Source organism: Carlito syrichta, unplaced genomic scaffold (assembly GCF_000164805.1).
Source record: "Carlito syrichta isolate Samal-C Ts95f unplaced genomic scaffold, Tarsius_syrichta-2.0.1 Scaffold303365, whole genome shotgun sequence".
NCBI classification, from domain to species: Eukaryota; Metazoa; Chordata; class Mammalia; order Primates; family Tarsiidae; genus Carlito; species Carlito syrichta.
The window spans coordinates 143,582-162,382 of NW_007247461.1; the positions used below are offsets into that span (position 1 = coordinate 143,582).

The 18,801-nt window shown below is 52.9% G+C and overlaps 1 non-coding gene across 1 annotated transcript in view; it reads right to left on the bottom strand.

The window, feature by feature from the left end:
* Positions 1-243: 243 nt before the first annotated feature.
* The window catches only part of LOC103260851, a 74,417-nt gene continuing 55,859 nt past the window's right edge, over positions 244-18,801 (bottom strand). The window contains exons 3-4 of the transcript XR_002481980.1: positions 17,356-17,415; positions 244-983 (exon numbers count right to left, since the gene is read on the bottom strand). This is a non-coding gene — a transcript (uncharacterized LOC103260851). The remainder of the gene's footprint in view (positions 984-17,355; positions 17,416-18,801) is intronic.

An 18,801-nucleotide genomic window follows, 5' to 3' on the forward strand; every position in this document is an offset into this window, starting at 1 on the left:
TGGCTTGGAGAGGGCCTGGGTACCTGCATGCCCATACCCTTCCAGGGCCGGTATCTCTCGGAGTGGTCGTTTATGGCCCTGCAGGGGTGCGTCTCTGCAGTCCCTGGGTCAGGGTACAGGGCCAAGGCAGCTGGAGCTGTTGTTGGCACGTGGTTGTTCCACAGATGAGCCCTGGTGGGGGTGCCGTGGACGAGCATGGCACCCAGTGGGGGGCCAAGCAGGGCCCTCTCCATAAAGCAACATCCCGTCCACGGGCTATGGGGCATGCTGCTCCTGGTCTTCAGGCGTTCCGTGTGAAGAGATGTCCAAAGAGGGGCAGGGGCCTTGCCAGGGTTGCTGGCTTCCTCCTCCCGCATGTTCTCAGGGTGCTGTGAAATACCGTGGGGAGGGAGACTTGTTACAGGCAGCCCTGGGCCTGGAATAATAAGCTAGCCCTGAGGGTCCTATGCAAAGCCGCCAACCACCAGGGTCTTCCAGGAGGGAAAACAGTGGCTTAGTGGCATCTGCCATGGCAGGTGACAGGAGAGAAGGGTGGGTGTCACTGAGCAACTGGAGCAATTACCTGGGGCCCCAGGGTGACTCTGTGGTGGGTGGGGATTTTGTAGGATGACTGGTCATCACACAGACACATTAGGAGTTGCTGGTCACTACAGCACACACAGATTAGTTGTGGTTATGAATGATGTCCCCAAGGGAGGCTGGGGTGCCGTGTCAGGCAAGCTGATGACAGGACACATCCACTCAGCTGCTCAGAGTCCCCGGGCTGCCCTGGTGGGCAGTGTGGGAGGAAGGGTGGCGGAGGTGAGGGGGGCGGGCGAGGGAGGGGAATGGCCCGCAGCCCCAGCCGCCTGGTCAGTAGTCTGGCGGTCATATTCTCCCCGCAGGTGGCCGCTGGCTCAGGACTGCGGGATCTGCTGGCACCTGGTGGGGCTGGGCGGGAGCCTGGCGGCGGCACTCTGCTCCGTGCGGAAGCTGTACTCATACTGCAGGGGAAGGCGGGGACAGAGAGACATCGTTAGTCCTCGGGACACCAGAGGCTGTAGACCCAGGGCAGACAGAGGCACAGAGGCTGCCTTGAGGGCCTCCAAACGCAGAGTGGCTGGCCAGACTGGTGCCTGCCAGAGCCTGCCCTCTGCGGGCCCTCTGAGCACACATGCTGTGCCTGTGAACAGTGCCCATCCCTGCCTGCCCCCGTAAGGCGAGACCACAGCGCCAGCAGTGAGCAAAGCCGTGGCGCCACCAGCAAATTCTTGCCAGCCCCCACCTACAGGTCTGTGCTAGGGGTCTTGGCCTCCTGCCTGGCAGGACAGTCTCATGCTCCATAGGCAAGGGGCAGATTCTCGACTCAACCCCAAACCTAAAAGAAGCACCAAGCTCTGGACACCCCTGTTGTGCTTCTCTGCTGGAAGCAGAGATGTCTCCTCATGGATGTCTCCTGGGTGACCCAGAACCCAGGAAGGGGCCTCCCAAGCTGTCCCCAGTGCCACACCATACCTCCACATGCTTTGCTCAAGGAACTGTCGGAACCATCCCTGATGAGGGATGGGGCAGGCCACAGAGCTGGACCAGGGCAACTGCCTGGGGCAGCAATCTTCCTCCACTTAGCTACGCCAGGGCTTAACCCTCCTGCTCAACACTGAGTTTCCAAACTGACCCCAGGTGGTGGAAGGAGTTCCAAATCTGATGGAAACTCAGGGAAGGGCTAAGTACTTTTGATGGGGGGAAGGGGTGCCAGCAGTCCACCCAAGGCCAGCTGGGATGTCAGTGCCCAAGTGCAGAGGGTGGGCGCAGGTGTGGGTATAGGTAAGGAGTACCCACTTGGGCAGGGACAGGCCTGTAGCTGCCTGGCCAGGCATAGTGGACAGTGCAGTTGGGAGGCTGTTGGGGCCGGGCTGGGGTTATGGGGAATGGCCTGGAACGCTACGCTAAGGCAGCTGTGTGGTCATCCAAGTTTCAGGAAGGAGAAATTTAGGTCAGGCCAGTGGTTGCCAGACATTCTGAATATTCAAAAAACCTTTAGCAGTAGAGCTGCCACACAGAAGCCTCCCCCACAGAATAGATGGAAGCGGGGCTGCCACCACCATGACATGCAGCTCCTTGGGGGACACCTGGGGATGGGTGGGCCAGGAAGGGAGGCTTTTGGGAACAAGGCAGTTAAACCACTCCAGCAGGAGGCCAAGCACCGCACCCAGCCCAGGGAGTGCTGTAGGGGTCCCTATGGCCCATCCTCAGGTGCGCTGTCAAGGCTGGGCCTGCCCTGCCCTCCCCAACCACCCACAGTGGGCTGCCTGCAGCAAAGGCCGGGGCCACGCCCAGTAAGGGGGGCCGCAGGGGCTGAGGCCTCCAGGAGCAGAGCAGAATTCAAGCCATCAGAGCATGAAGGGGTACAGGAGGGCTTTTTCTCTGAAAGTGGAGAAAGGATGGGGAAGCTGTGGTAGCTAGCAGACCCAAAACCCAGCTGTGGGACCACAGCCACCCCTGCTTAAGGCAGACTCTGCAGACCCAGGACGAATGGACAGACACGGGTCCCAGATGGGCCAAGGATGGCCCTGTCCCTGAGTGGACAATGGGTTGACCAGACTGTGGCCCCTGAGCTGAAGTGACCCCTGACGATATGATGTGGCCCCTATTGACAGCATCTGCTGCCAGAAGGTGGGGGGGGCGGTTAAGGAAGGACTAGAGGCTGTGGGTGGCTCTTCTCAGCAAGTGTCTTTTCCTCTCTGGCCCTCAGTGAACTGGTCTTTAAAGTGGGCTGATGCGTCCTACTCCTAGGACCTGTTGTGAGGACAGGATGATGGAAGGAAGCTCAGGGCCCGCTGCACCCTGGCACTGACAAGCACTCACTGAACATCTACTGTGGCCACAGCACTCTCACTTGTTTGCTCTCTAATGCCCAGGACACAGGCCAAGGTCAGGGACCCAGGCTCCTAGGAGGGTGACGGCCCGATTGGAAGCGCCCCAGCAAAGACTTAGATGACACTGCCACCTGGTGGCTGCCTGAGTTCGTGCACAGCAGGAATAGCAGCAATTTATTCCCTTTGGCTTTACCAGCACCCAGCGACATCCACCCTGTGCTGGGGCCAGGCATCAGCCCCCCACCGAGGTCCCCGTTTCTCAGGGCTCACAGGGTAGCAGCGGAGGGAATGCTCATCCCGGCCCAGCACAAATGCCGCCTCCCAGAGCAGATGCACAGGGCTTGGAGGCCACGAGGGAGCAAGGAGGGCTTCATGGGGTGGGGCCTTCACTTCTCAGAAGCAGAGAAGGGGCCTGACCAGGGAAGGGCATTGACAGCACAGAGAACAGCAGGTGCAAAGGCACAGAGGAGAGCCTGATGGAGCCCCAATGCCCATGAGGATAGTGGGGGCTCAGGACAGAGGGCCTACAGCTGTTTCCACAGAGACAACGACATGGATGGTTAGGCCATCAGCCTCAGTTTGGGAGAGAACAGGAGAGCTGTGGTGAGGACCCGAGGAGAGTCCAGGAGTGCTGCTGGCTAGGCACCATGTGTGGAACCAGGGGCGAGGGGAGGAGAGGGCAGGGTGGCTGGGCCACAGGGGTCGGGGTGTTTCAAAAAGAGCCACAGGGTCAGAAGGCAAGAGGACAGGCCTCCACTTCAAGGTGGAGGACTAGAGGCTGGGGCTAGGGTCAGAGGCTGGGTGTTAAGCATGCCCAGGGACCTCAGCAGGAGCTGCTCTGGGGGGAGGGGGTAAAGTTTCTAGAGAAAGAGTTGCCCAGTGTGGGAGGCAGGTGTGGACCCACCTCCAGGGCGAGAGATGGAACAGGCCTCCCAACCCTGAGAATGCACCAGTCCCCTGGGGTCCTGGAAAAATGCAGATTCTGACCCAGTAGGTCTGGGGTGCATTTTCAAATAGCTACCAAGTGACCCAATGCTGCTGGTCTGGGGACCAGTTTAGACAATTTCATGACACAATCACTGGGCCTTGGGCATGGACATGGACATGCAGAGAGGGAAGGGCCAGAGACCATGTGATGTGTGGAGAGGGGCTGGGGAGGGGGTGGGGAGCTACACTTTGGATGCTTCAAGGCTAAGTAGGGAGATGCCCACCTGGGGCAGGCAGCAGGGGTGAAGTGACGCTCAAACAAGAAGAATGCCCTGTGCCAGACCCCTACTGCCCTGTCGGGGCTGACCAGCCCCAGAGAGCCAGTGGAGGGAGGCTGAGTCCCAGCCCAGCGTGTCCACAGGCAGGGACCTGGGGTCGGGCCTGTAGACCTGCCTGGATGAGACAGGAGTGGGCTTTCTGGATGGTGGGTAGGGGAGCAGGACACTTCCAGGCCAGGGTGAGCAACTGGCTGGTCAGTAGAGGAGCCATAGTGGGGACACTGTGCCTTGTCCCAGTCTTTGTGGCCAGGAGTAGGGACAGGGAGGGGCATGGCTGGGCCTTCAAGGATGGATGGCTAAATTCCTATTTTGCTCATGCTCTGGGGCCAGAGAAAGTCATGACCTCACACACTTGCCTTCTCCTGACTCGACGCCTGAGGCACCAAGGGCCCCAGAAAGGCCAGGGTTGTGCACAGATTGCTGTCCCCTCCCACCCCTCTCCCTCGGGATTTTTTTCCCTTTTTAGGTTATTTGGCTGGAGAGAAGCGCTACCCTCCCCCTTGTTTTCCCTAACTCTCCAAATGCAATTTCAACATATGTCCCCCGACATAATCCCCCTCGGGCTGCAGCTAACCCTTCCCGCAGACGCCGTCCTGGTCCTCTGCCCCACCGCTTCTCCCTGCCGTGTTTGCCCAAGAGACTAGGCCGCTTCTGGAAGCCCTTTCACTCCCTTGGGCAAACAGTGAGTACCTTTGAAGGTGGATTTGGGCCCGGATCTGTTTACTCAAGACATTAGTCTCCTGCATAAGGAAAACCTGCACTCGCGCACAAACAGCAAATCCTTTTTGAATTAAAAAAAATTTCAATTAAAAAGCATTTGGTTTGCAAAGCCAAGTCCAACTGAGCAGCTCGGGGCCGGGGCGCCCTCTGGTGGGCATCAGCTGCCACTGAAGCAACACAGCAGCGGGGCCTGGGGGCTCTCCCAGGAAAGAGACGTCACTGTCAGGGGCTCTGCAGGGGCTTTCCTGGAAGCCCTGGGAACCAGGCCTCTCAGGCCACAGTGCGAGAGTCCCAGCTCCAAAAGGCCGTTCCCCATAGTGAGGCCAGTGTCCTGGCAGTGGGAGGTGCCACTGTGGTTCCCAGTTGCACCTTGAAGGCAAAGTCTCTTTAGCTCCAGCCTCACAGGCAAAGAGGGGGCTGTGTACTCACAAAGGGGTGGTGAGCAGCAACCAGGACGATTCGTTGACAACACCCTGAGGGTAATAAAAACCGAGCCCTGGTTATGCATCAGAGTCAAAGGTTTGAACCACAGTGATGCTGGGGCTCTCCTGGGATGGGGCGGAGGTGGACACCAGCATTTCTTAAAGCACTCAGGTGATTTCACTGGTCAGGCAGGGGGAGAACCACTGCCTGAAAGCAGTGAACAGAACACACTCTGACAGAGGGGAAAGGCAAGTGCACACACGTCCTTCCCGCCCTCCTTCACTGACATTGTGGTGGTCACACCAGAGGGCTCCAGGCAGCACCTGGGTTTTCCAGACAGGGAAACTGAAGACCAGGGGAGGATCTCACTCCCTGAGGTTTCAAGGTATGTCAGGGCTAGTGTCTGTACCCACCTCTCACAGTGCTGTGATTTGGAGGTGGGGCCAGACCACCAGATGTCAGCGAATGAGCAACGCCGGTTGGTATTGCAGTGAGTCACAAAATGGCCCGGAAAGGCATAGTTCAGAAGGCAGGGCTAGGGCTGGTGCAGGCCTGGAGGGGTCCAGGTGAGGACAGGTGCAGGGACTGAGGAGCCAAGGCTCGAGCCAGTGAGAAGAGCCTGGTGCAGGGGTGGACACACTGAAGGGGAAACTTGGGCAGGCAGCTGGGTCTGGCCCACATAGGTAGGGGCAGGTGGGGAGGTTCTGCACAGCGGCCCCACCTGGCTGCTTCTCCTGAACCCCCCACCTCACATCCGCTCAATGCTCCTGTCCTGCCCTATCTAGGCACTCCCAGGACCTTGGCCACAACCCGGGCTCTCTTCTGACTCTGAACTCTCACGGCCTCGGCTCCCTTGGCCACAGCCCAGCCCTCTGGGAGTCATATGCTGAGGCCTGAAACCCTGTTTTCAGGGGACCCTGAAGGGCCTCACCCCACAGGCCTCCCCTGTGTGTTGGGGACTGGCCACCTGCTGACGTTTAAGCTAGATTCTGGGATCCCTCCCAGCACTGGTTTGGTGGGCCCAAGTGACCCTCAGGGTGCTCAGTTAAACCTCAGCAATGTCAGGTCTGGACCTCCTGAACGCGTCCCCTCCTTCAAGCAACGGGAGGGCAGGCCGAGGCCAGAGAGGGGCAGGCCTGCGTGTGGCCACCTGACACCACGGTTTGAGCCTTCTCCTTTTTTCCATGCAAGTCCATGTTTCCTACTTGAACTATAGTTCCAGAGGCATCAGAGAGGCTGGGCAAATGCTAGGAAGCCTGGTCCAGTGAGCAAACATCACCCAGAGAAAGGCTACCACATGGGCTGGGATGCCTCTGTTTTCATCTGGGCTTTCCCAGGCAGCTCACAGGTCTCCTCCGAGAGCAGTGAGTGGGGGTCCTGAGCATGAACGGGGAGCTGGATGGGGACCCACTGGCGTGTGCACTTCCTCCTCTTCCAGCCTGGTTCAGCCCCTATTCCCAGGGTCATGAGCTCCAGGAGCAGCAGCCCATCTGTCTGCTGCACTCACGGCCGGGTGCAGCACTGCCATGTGGACGGCCTGGAGTGGCCCTGTCACAGTCGCCGAATGAATGCATGGCCATCCACAGGTTCGGCCCTTTCTCTCTGGGCTGTGTCCCTGGCATTTCATCCACCTTCACTGGCACAAGCCCCTCCCACTTCCCGCTCCAAGCATGTGACTCCTGGAAAGATGGCATCACTGAGGGTCAGCCTCTGAGGGACGCCCTGCCCTGGCCTCCCTGAGCTCAGGGCCAGGAGAGCCCCCTCACCCTCAGGTTATCTTCAGCTCACAAAGCGCCTTCCACCCGAGATCTGGCTCTCCCAGGATCTGGCTAGAGTGTCTGGGAGCAGATGAAATGACTTCCATCTCCCCGCCCTGTGGCAGGGCCCAGAGCCCACACCCCACTGAGGTCTGAACAGATTCTGCAGAGGTCTTTCCAGCCCTGGTTCCTCCCACCTGCCCCCTCCTCTTCCTGCCAGCGCTGTTTCCAAACATGCCCGGGCTGGCCACGCCTGTGTCTTCCTGAGTGCTGCTGTCGCCATCCGAAACACTCTTCCTCCCTTGGGTGGCAAGTCTTGCTTGTCCTTAAGTCCAGCTAGAGGGGCGTGTTCTCTGGGAAGCATATCCCCTTCCCCTGAGGAGGACAGATCACAGCCCCTGGGCCCCCACAGCTCCCTCCATACCCTCCTCAGGCGCAGGGCAGCCGTGGAGTTTCCACCATTTCTGCAGCTCTGGAGCCTGGCAAAGGACGTGTGGCCCAGAGTGGATGGCAGATGGATGGATGGCCAGGCCAATGGGCAAATGGTGAGGCAGACATATGGATAGACAGGCAGACGGATGGTGAGCAAAGGGATGTAGCAGGCTCTGGGCATGGTTCAACGTCAAGAGAAAGCAGTTAGATTAGGAGCTCAGTTCTTGGGAGGTGGAAGGGCATTCTGGTCTTAGTCCTGAAGGCAGCTGTAGTGTGTCGGCCCAGCCCTGATTCCTCTGGGCCTGGCTGTGAGGGCCTGTCCCGTCACTCAGCCCAGTAACTCATGCATGTCAAGTACTAAGCCCACGGTGTGCTCCCTGTGGATGGTGAAGCTGAGTCTGGGCATGATTTGTGTCTGTTTCTCTCTGCAGATAGTGTGTAAGCTTCAGGGTCATACAATGTTGGCCTGTATGGTGTTCCAAAATAGTTATAAACGTTGAAAAGTGAAGAGTTTTTGCATAAAACACCGTTTGTCCAGATTTGATTGGGCAAAAAAAAGGGGGGCAGATGGCAATTCCAGACCCTCATTCTCATAGGGCAGACTACCAGCCTCATACAGGTGAGCACAGGCTGCTTCTTTACAGAGATGTGTGCTTTTCAGTTTGCCACAGTCCTCACCACTCCCTACACAGTGCCCAGCCAGGCAGTGTTGATTGCCATCTTCTTGTCACCGTGATTGTATTTTGTGTGTGCGTGTGTGGGATGATGGGGACAAAATAAGAAAGAAAAATATTTCTTGTACTAGTGGCTATAACAGTAGGAAAACGAAAGATTGAGAAGACTACATATTTTAAGAAAACTGGGAGAAAGCACATTTTGTGGAGGATGCCAAATGTGCCCTTCTCTCCTCCGCCTCCTTCACTGTGAACCCTGCAGGCCCTGTTCAGCCAGACCCACTCTGGATGGGGGCTCTGGGTGGGGCTGTGGACAATCAGATGCCTTTGCTGCTGAATAAATGCTATTTCTGGGTCTGCAGACAACCCTGGGGCTCCCCGCGAGTTGAGTTAGCATGTCAAAATCCACCAGAATCCCACCTAAGAAGCGGGTATTTGTATTTCCTCTCTTCTAGACTATTTGTAGACAATATTGAAAACCACAAATTCCAGTACCAGCTACAGGGGGGAAGGTGCCCGCCCACCATCTGTCCCGTCCCGATGCTTACTTTTACATACATGCCAAGCCGCCTTCTACCAGTTCATCTTTTTGGGTATGACTTTAAAATTTGAGGGTAAGAGTTCCCAAAACCACAAGGAGAAGGCAGAAAATCCCTCTGTGAAGGACTGCAGAAGACCACGCATTCACCTTGAAATCCATTTTGGCATGAGTAGGCAGACGCCTCACTGTGACCAGGGCAGGTCATTCTGTCTGGCAAACATGGTCTCTGTTCTGGCTTCCCTTCCGTGGGCTCAGCCTAGTTCTCCTATTTACGTGATAAATGCCCTAGGCCACCGTGGGAACACCCTGTGTGGCGGCAGCTGCTAAGACTGCTAAGTTGACATTGCTGTCGATGAGACCCAAGAGGGTGGGGTCCAAGACTCTCAGAATTAAGAACTCCGTGAACACAACTCACCATATTAATATGCTGGGGAGAAAAAACATGATCATCTCAATAGATGATTAAAAGACTTTTATCAAATGCCACCATCCATTTCTGATTTTAAAAAATTGGAAAAATAGACATAGATGGCTAATTCTTTAATATGATAAAAATAAAAAAAGACAAGTCTGTAAATAGCATGCCAGAATGCAGCATGAAGGGTTAGTACTGAAACAACAAACTTCCACTAAAACACAGAAGAGGCCAGGAGGCCCAAGGACAGAGAATCACAGGACGAGGAAAAGACATGGAGAGGAAGAAGGCCCACTGTGGAGTCTGAGGGCGGTGGCACGGTGCCATGGCCTGCCTTGGACAGAGAAGAGGAACTGGAACGCGATCAGAGACGGCAAGGGGCGCCAGCAAGGCAGCCAGCTCTGAAATGAGGCCGGCAAGTCAACAGCTTCTTTGCATGTAAGTGACAGAAAATAGAATGAAAGAAGATCCTGTTCACAAGAACCACAAAGCATAAAGTGTGAGAAATAACCTCAGAAGAAATGTGCAGGATCTATACAAAGAAAATCATTCTATGCTGCTGAGTATCATAAGCCAAGACCTGGATAAACAAGAGGTATATGCCTTGTCCTTGGACAAAGAGACACCCTATGTAAAATATCAATTATTCCTCCAAGCATGTATGTACTCAACGCAACTCCAATAAAATCTAGAATGGATTATTTGGAACCTCCTCCCTCCCAGAAAAGATTCTAAAGTTCAGCTGGAAGAATAGTCATGTGAATATAATTAGGAAGATTGTGGGGGAAAGGAGAGGGAACTAAGCCTACCATATATTAAAACTCATTATAAAGCTATATAATTCCAAACAGTGTGGCAATAATATAAACACAGAACAACAGAGCAGCATGGAGTCAAGAAAAATGTCCACTTATATAAACAAAATATGATAAGATGGCATTTAAAAGTCACAGAGCAAAGAATTCCAATGTTAAAAAAAAAAAAAAAAAACTAGCTAACACTTTAGGATAAAAGAAAGCTGGTTCTAGTTCTAACGTTCTAATAAATTTCAGATGATTACGTAGTTGAAAGTATTTAATATTTTAAGGCATTAAAATATAGAAGAGTAGGGAACAATAGGGATTAATGTTTTTGTTACCTTCTTAGTGTGACATGAAGCCAAAAATAAAATAAAACATTAAAACAAAGACAAAATTGCCCTCGGAAATTTAAAAACTTTTGTATAGCTGAATGCATCATTTACAAGGTGAAAAGAAACCAGTTAAGGTGTGCATATTTATGATAGACAAAAGGTTGCACTCCTTAAAACATAAATAACTATTAAAAATTAATGGAAAAGGCAGAATAGAAAGCCAATAGAAAGCAACGGAGCAAGGGCAAACAGGAAAGGTTCACATGAGAAATGCAGATGGCCAGTAAACGCACACAAAGGTGTTCAACGTTAAAAGTAGCTCAAGATGATTAATTAAACAATGTGGAGCCTTACACATCCCCTGCTTGGCTTGAGTACAGATGTGAAGAAAGACCCCTTCAGGCACAGTGGGTAGGGCTTCCACCCGGCTCACTCTTTTTGGAAGGCAAAACAGGGGCAGATACTCTTCCAAAGACAGACCCAGGGCAGCAGACGAATATGCGCAGGGAGATCCTAGCAGCCGTGGAGTAGCAGGTGACTGGAAAGAACCCACACATCCATCAATAGTGGATTGGGCAAATGACTTAGGGCATAATCATAAAAGGGGACAACACGTAGTCATCACAAAGAACGAGCAGATCTGCAAACTGATGTGCAAAGGTGTACAGGACCTACCGGTGTGTGTACAAGCAAGTCACAGAACATGGTCGTAGTGTGAGCCTGCCAGCCAATGTGTGTGTGAGTGCGTGTGTGTGAACCCCATGGGTGGGCGTTGACAGACGTTCACCTTCTACTTTACATGTCCCTGTAATGTTCGCTGTTTTATAAATATGTTCGACCTTGGTACTCAGGAAAAACACTAAATATAAAAAAATCAATTCCGATCGGCAGGGCAGCTGCTTAAGATGATAAACTACCCAAAAGGTCCCCTGCAATTTATGGGAAAATAATTAATCTTGTCTATGGCGTAAAACAGTGGTTCCTACGCTGTGGTCAGATCCTGGAGCGTCTATGAAATGGTGGTCCCAGGCTACGTACCTAACCTTCTTCCATGACTTCTGCAAGGCCATTCATTTACCTGGTTCATGTAGGTTTCTTTGTTTTGGGCTGGGATTTTATCAACTCAGTGTATAAGAATCTGGGTGGCAGCTCGTGCCTTTGCACAATATACAAAGGGGGTGCATAACAAATTAATTTCTATTTCTTTACCTAACTTTTATTTAACAGATGCAGCGTGCAGATTTCTTTCCCTAACATCTCAGCTCCTGACCGAAAAATACAGAAATAAAAAGGATTCTGGATGGTGAAAACATTGAATTTCATGGTAGAGAAAGGCACCTTATTTCCTGTTGCAGTTTAAGATTCTACCACTAGATGGTGCAAAGGGACCACAAATTTGCAGTCTCCACCATTTCCCTCCACAAATTCGTTAACATTAATAAGCACAAGGAAAGCTTTCCAAAAGTAGAAAGAATAAACAATTTATGCTGGGATAGGAACATTTCGCTTTTATAAAATTGGGACTCTGCCATTTCATTACTGATACAGGAGTCTTCCGTATCATTTTCCTCCTGCTGGACATGAGTCCCAAGTTCACCCTAACCTCTGAAAGGGCCCGCAGAAGCCCACGTGAAGAGGACATCCAAAAGTTGAATTCAAAAATTCCTTTTACCTCATGCTGCCAAATGTATTTTCATTAATTTCACCTCAACGTCATGACGTAAATGCTAGTGGAATCGGCCCCAAGCTAAATAAGCAATAAGCCCCATTTTTCAACATACAAACACATAAAGATGTCAGTTCAAACTGTTTACTAATTAACACTTAAAAAGACACAAATTAGATATGCGTGGCTAAGAGCAATTATAATCAAGACGAATTTCTCTAGTCATTTGGGAACTGAAAAAAATGCCTAATTGCTGGAACCAATGTTTTAAAAACTGAAATCATGCCAGTTAGCAAATATGTTCATTTAAAGAACATTCCACGTGACTACACTCCTGAGGATTGACTACAAACATGAGAACAAGGAAAATATTTAGGTATAAAATTAAAATTTTAAGCTCCCTTAGATTTATAACTTCTTCATTAAATATGTCTGCAAACAGCAGCCCATAAAAACCTGTAGCAATTAAGTGGTTAAATGAACTGCCTCCCTTGTCAATTTTAAGGGAGTGATTAATATTAGATCGTCCCTTTACTAATTAGGCTCTCCCTCGTCTTTCAGCTTTAAAGTAGAATGAAAATGGAGGCTGTTTGCTCCACCAGGAGCGTGGTAGGCTAACGAGCGCTTCCCTCTGCCACGTTCTTGCCTGTGGCACCCACAGAAGGGAAGGGTGAGCATGGAGGCCTGCACGAGGCTGCAGTTGGTGGGGACATGGCTCTGTGGGGCCAAGAAGGCACTCCAGCTTCCTCACCTGCTGGAGCCCTCTCATCAGAGGAATTGCTCGCTCCTATTTTTAAAAGCCTGCAGGTAGTTACTGGCAGCTCGTAGCCCACACCGGGGCTGCAGCCTCCTGGCGGGTGGTGAGGTCTGAGTGGGAGGCAGACTGGGCTGCCTGAGCCCCAGGCCAGGGCGGGGTCGTGGGTGGGGAGAGAAGATAAATGGGTCACCATACGAGGGGGTTATTTCAAAAGCTGCTGTCTGGTCGGCAGAGCCGGGAGCTCCCCATGCTGCGATGGGGAATCCATCAGCTGGAGAAATGGGGCAACTGCTTACAAGGGAAATAAAGAGCGGCAGAGACCGAGGATATTTATATGCTCATCTTCCTACTCTGAGGGAAGACGCTTCATCACGGGGCCTGCGACGAAATTGCACTTCCAGACCCGAACACAGACAGCCTTTTGTTTGGGCAGCCCGAGGACGTATGGGCTTCGCTGGGACCGCAGCTCCAGGGGCACTCACTGCCCTCCTGCAGAGCCAAGCTGGCCCGCCCAGCCCCACGGGGGAGGGGCGAGGCGTGGGCAGGTGGGGCCAGGGCCAGAAAACTGCCCGTTGCAGCTGAGACACTGCCACTGGACAGCTCCCCTGTCGCCTCCTGCAGCTGAAGGAAGATGAGCAAAAACTCCCTTTCTCATGCCTCAGAATGATTTTTACGGGTCTGGGAGGAGGGAGGTCCTTGCTCTGCACGAGGATGGATGTGTGGCAGGGAGACAGGCTGTAGGAAGATGAGGCCAGGCAGGAGGTCACTGCGATGTCACCGGAGCCGGGAGAGTGACAGCATTTGCGTTTAGATTTCTCTATTAACCACAGCTTCCTTTCATTCATAGCCACCCACGCCACATGGAGCACGACTGGATCATGAGAGATTTCATCTCTCCAAAGTTGTGGAAATTTTTTTACAAAATGCTCAGTGGCATGTATGTTGGTTCTAACCTTTAAACATGACTTTCCTTGGGCATCTTTCATGAAACTCAACCCAAGTGTGACACACACAACTCCTGGGGAAATCCTGTGCATCTGACTGGTGTTCTGACGAGGGGCCCTGACCACTGTGCACCCTGGGGTGGGATGCTCAGGCCTGCACTCCACCTTGGGGTCGGGGAGCCGAGGACTTGCCCCAGGGCCAAGCGCACGCAGCAGATGCTTCCCCTACCCCGGGTTGTCCAGACCCTCTTCACCATCTACAGAGCCCCCGGCATCCTTGTAGATTCCGGTGTCTGAGCTGGAGTGGCAGTGGCTCTGGCCTGCACTCTGGCCAGGTCTCCCTGGCTGCCAGGGTTGAGTGGTGCATCCCCCTAGGGTTCGCCAGGATTGTGGGGGGTGCACTGCTCACCCATGACCAGGCGACACCTGTTCCTCTTCATCAGTTACGGGGGGCTGGGCAGCTCCTGGGCCTAGTGGGCTGGGGTTCTCTGTGGGTCCCGGCTGGGGTTGGGGAGCCGAGGCAGCTGTGACGGCTGGCTCTGGTGGCTGGCATTTACTGGAGGCTCTTCGGTCCTGTCCCTAACCACCATGCTCAGGGCAGACATAGTCACGACCTGTCCCTGAGGCCAAATGGTAGCGGCTGGCCTGGGGCTTCAGTTTAGAGACATCCCTCAGGCAGGGCACAGTGAGGCTGGGTCGTGCTGGCAGGAAAGCACAACGGCCTCAGTTCTGGATGGGCAGAACATGCTGCCTTAAGGGCACGCACTTCTGTTTCACTTGAAATTGGGGCTACCCTTTAGTGGATGAAAACGGCAGTGTACTCAGCTGGGCCTGGCTTTGGGACACCCTGAGTTACTGCTCTATCACTGCTGTGGGATTCTGGCAGGGACTTCACTTCCTGAGTCCAGGCTTCCTACCCCAGGGTACAGAGGGATATGGGGGAAGCCCCTGCCAGCACGAAGCAGCCCCTCCTCCATGCTGGGCTTCCCACTGTGCCTGGGAATCCCAAGTGTGATCCCATGGGCAGGATACATAGGGTCACAGTTCTGTGTCCCCGAGCCCACCATCATCTATTCCATTCTATCTTTGTGGGAGGGGTGGGGTGGGGTTGGTTTGGTGGAGGAAAACACAAACGTTTATCATGAGCAAAGCAAGTGTGTGAGCCGAGAGCTCTCCACCCAGGCCCCTCACCAGGGCAGCCAGGCCTGCTGTGACAGGAAGGAGTGACAGCACAAGCGCCCATGTGCCATGTCTCCTGGCCCCCAGCTCCCACGACGATGTAAGTTCCATGGCTGAAAGGAGCAACTCCGCGTTTATTTATGGAGTAAATCCTCTGGCACTGATGAAGGAGCCCTTTTGCCAGTGTGGACGTCAACATGGTAATTACCGGTAATGCAAGCGGAGGGCAGGTGGAAGTGACTCTTACATCCTCATGTTAAAGGAACATCTTTGTGGCATTCACAATTGCGGCGATGCTTCTTATGGTTCAAGTTTTCTAACCTCTCCCCATTTCCTCACATTTTATGTCAACTTTAATTTACTTCAATACAAATGCAGACCTATTTTTTTTTAAGCCATCACTAAAAATGAGAGATACAGCTGGCTTCGTTCACCAGCATGGTGCTCTCGGGCCTACAGCAGAGCAGGAGGACAGGCTGGTGTAGGTAGGCCTGCATTCCCTCACACCTGTTCTTGGACAGGGAACAGTCATGAGAACAACGATAATGACATGACAACAGCAGCAGTGAGTAGCTACTGGGGCAGGTGCTGCCCAGGCCATTCATAGGACTGTGCTGTTAAATCCATACCTACTGTGGGGTTAAATATTTTTGTTACTATTCTGATTTTGCAGAAAAGGAAATGGAGGCTCAAAAAGGTCAGTGGGAGGGAGAAGATTCCCGCCTAGGTGGCTGGCTCTGAAGGTCTCCCACCTCTGTGCCTGCCAGGGCAGTTGTGCCTTGACTCCTGGCATCCAACATCAACACATGCGTTCTATGAAATAGAGCTGGACCAGTCCTTAGAGTAGGGATGAGAATTAAGGTTTACCAGTAGGGCACTTCCTACCACATCACATGCCCTGGGCCCTACATGGGGCCCTCGCCGACTTCACCCCATCCCTATACCTCGAAGGCTCAGCCAGGGTGGGGACCTGAGCCAATTGGCCTTCCAAGCCCATTGTCCCCACCAGCCCAGAAAGCCCTATAGAGCGACACAGAGCTGCAGGCTTCTTGTTACAATGGAGAGTACAACATGCTGGTCTCGTCTTGTCTGGGACCAGTTACTTTACCTCTAAGATAAACGGGGAGGGGTGAGGACTGTTGGTCAGTCTGGAGTGGGGACAGTGATGATGTATGTAAAGCCCTAAGCCCCCGAGCTGAGCATGCAGCAGGTGCTTAAACAAATGGTGTGACCACCAGGGCCACAGGTAGGCAGACTGGGGCAGGTGGGAGGGGAGAGGGCTGGACACTGGGCCAGCTGCCCCTACCTAGCGCAGCTCCCCATGGCAACAGGGCACTTGCTGCCAGCACTTGCCTGTATGTGGTAGGTTCTATTGTCGTCCCTGCTTTCAACAGAGGAGGCGTGACTCGCCCTGCCAGAGATGGAGCTGGGTTGCCCGCATGTCATTCGGTGTGACCTCTGCCCCGCTTGGCACCTGCAGCTGGAGCAGCCCCTCAAGGGCCTTCCCCACATTCCCTAGGCTACACCCCATGCAGGCGGCCCTCAGAACCACTCACAGCTGCCTTGCTTTTGAGAAGGGCAGACGGGAAAGTCTATGTGCACCTATATTTCAAATGTAGTAGCCAGCCATTGTTTTCCTAAGTTACCACACACAGAATCTATAGATGATAATCAGGTTGATTTTATGATTTATTGAAAATCAAAGACAAAAGGGGGGCTTTTTTGTCTTGTTTTTGCTATGACAGGTTTAGATATTTGTTGTACGACATTAATTCAATTTTCCTTGATTTCAGTCATCTTTCAATAATGCAACCTGCTTCTGCTAGCTGGGTACATAAGAGAAAACCCAAAGGAACTGAGAATATTGAAATGGTTCTGCCACTTCCATCTCTGAGACAAATGTTCTTCTTGGAGGAGGCTGGCTGCGGCGCGTGGCTGCTCAACAACCTGCTACCCTAAGAGGAGATGCACACCTGACGCTGACCTGGGGCGGCAGGGCCAACGCTGGCAGTCTCACCTCCAGGTTGCTTCCATCCCCTCACCTCTCTCTCCTCAGAGTTATCTGTACTCCAATCCTGGGTTGCTTTCTTTCTCATTAGGAAAACATCTAAACTCTTTCAAACCAGGCTGCCTAATGGGGTCTAGCTTATCAAGCACAATGGAAGGTACTCTGACGCTTGCTCTAAATCATGAAGAGGCTGAGTTATTTCTCAAGACCTCTACTGGTGGCAAATAATAAAACAAAAAAAGGAAGAAAAGTCAACAACCCCGTGCCTGTCCCCAACCTCCACCTTCTCAGAGCTGAGACATTTTTAAAAAATGAAGCAGAATTGATGGCTCTGTCTGTCATGTAAAACCTTCTGGCTTAGAGAAGACAAGATGTTGGTCATATTTGACTGGAAGCAATAAATACATTAGAAGTGAGTTACTTCTTCTAAGAAATAAATTTGAGTGAAATGAAAGTGTTTTCTCTCAGAAAGGCATCCCCACCCACCCTTCCTTCCCTGGGATGGATCCCTAATGCAGGACAGAGATCCCAGGTGTGGCCAGTGGTGGCCCAGGTCCCAACCTCCCCTACCCGGGCAGCTTGCTTACCTCTTTTTCAATTTCTGCTAGAGATTTGATGGTGATTCCCAAGAGATCAAAGGGTTGCATCTGAAAATACAGATCAAGTCCCCCTTTTAAATGCTGGAAAATGCACCTTCCCATTTGCTTTTATGCATGACAATTGTGAAATCTCAAACTAACCTATGCGATCTAGTGTTTCTCTATCCACTTTCCGCTGGAAGCCTGGTGATGTGACTTGGTCATTTGTGAGGGCAAAGGGAGGGGTGATAAAGAGCATGCTGCAGGAATGTGGCTGCCAGTGGGGCCAGCCCCCCTGTGTAGTTATGTATCTGCAGCACCCAGGAGAGCTCAGGCCTCCTGGAAGACCACGGCTGATCCACATGCCCCTTTTCTCCCCCACCAAAGGAAGCACAGGCAATGTGTGCTCTTTCCTCTGCAGCTGTAGGGCTGGCAGTGCCCAAGGCTTTCACCAGAGGCCGCCCTGACCACTGTGCCTACATGGGGCCGAGGGCTAGGAAATTGCAGGAGTCTGTGGGATCCAGGAAAGGAGCTGGGAACTGCAGGTCTTTGGAAATGCCAGCGAGATGAGAAAACTGCCTATCAATTATCATCTGTAGTATCAACATGTAAAAGAAATGATAACACTGCATTTTAATGGGCATTTCTGTAATTTCATGAAGATTGGGGACCTTTTTTGAAAATGCTGATTTTTTTCAATAGACAGAATGAAAAATCAAATATACATGGCAACAAAAGTGAATTGGAGGCCCACAGAAGTCTGGGCTGAAACGCCAGAGGATAGTCTGCACCCTGCTCCGAGTCCATCCTGGGCATATTAGTGTTCTGTATTCCTGAGAGGGGCAGCCCCGCCTCCTGGAGCCCAGGCTGGCAGCTAGAGGCCAGGATGAGCGGGTGAAAGCTGGGATCTTTGTGGTTCTGAACTGCAGTAGCCCAGGGTTGAGAGTGGAGCTAGACCTCAGCTGAAAACAGGGACTTCCTGCAAGGCTGGCCCTGGAGTCTAAGGACCTGGATTCAACACCAGCTCAGCATCTCCTGGAGATGCAGCCACAGATTAAATCCCTTCACCAATTCCTGGCCTGTTAGAAGGCTGCATGGGCAGGGCAGGCCCTCCTAGCTGGGCTGTGGCTCTAAAGGAGACACGAGCAGGAAGTGCCGGCCACTGGGCAGCAGAGTCTGCGACCTCGAGTGCTTGCTGAGGTGGCAGCATCCGCAGCAGCACATTCACAAGGGTGCTCGTGGGACAGGACCACTGGATCAGACACTCCGCTCCAGGGCTGCTCTGCCAGGAGCCACAGAAGTCTGGCTCTTTTTGTGCTGCCAGCCTGAGTGGTGCGAGAGCAGGGCAGCCTGCCCGCATCGCCGGGATCCAGCAGAGGTCCAGCTGCTGTATCATTAGGCTCTAACTACCCACTAAACTTTCCCAACTGGAGCTGGTGAGCAGGACAGAGCAGC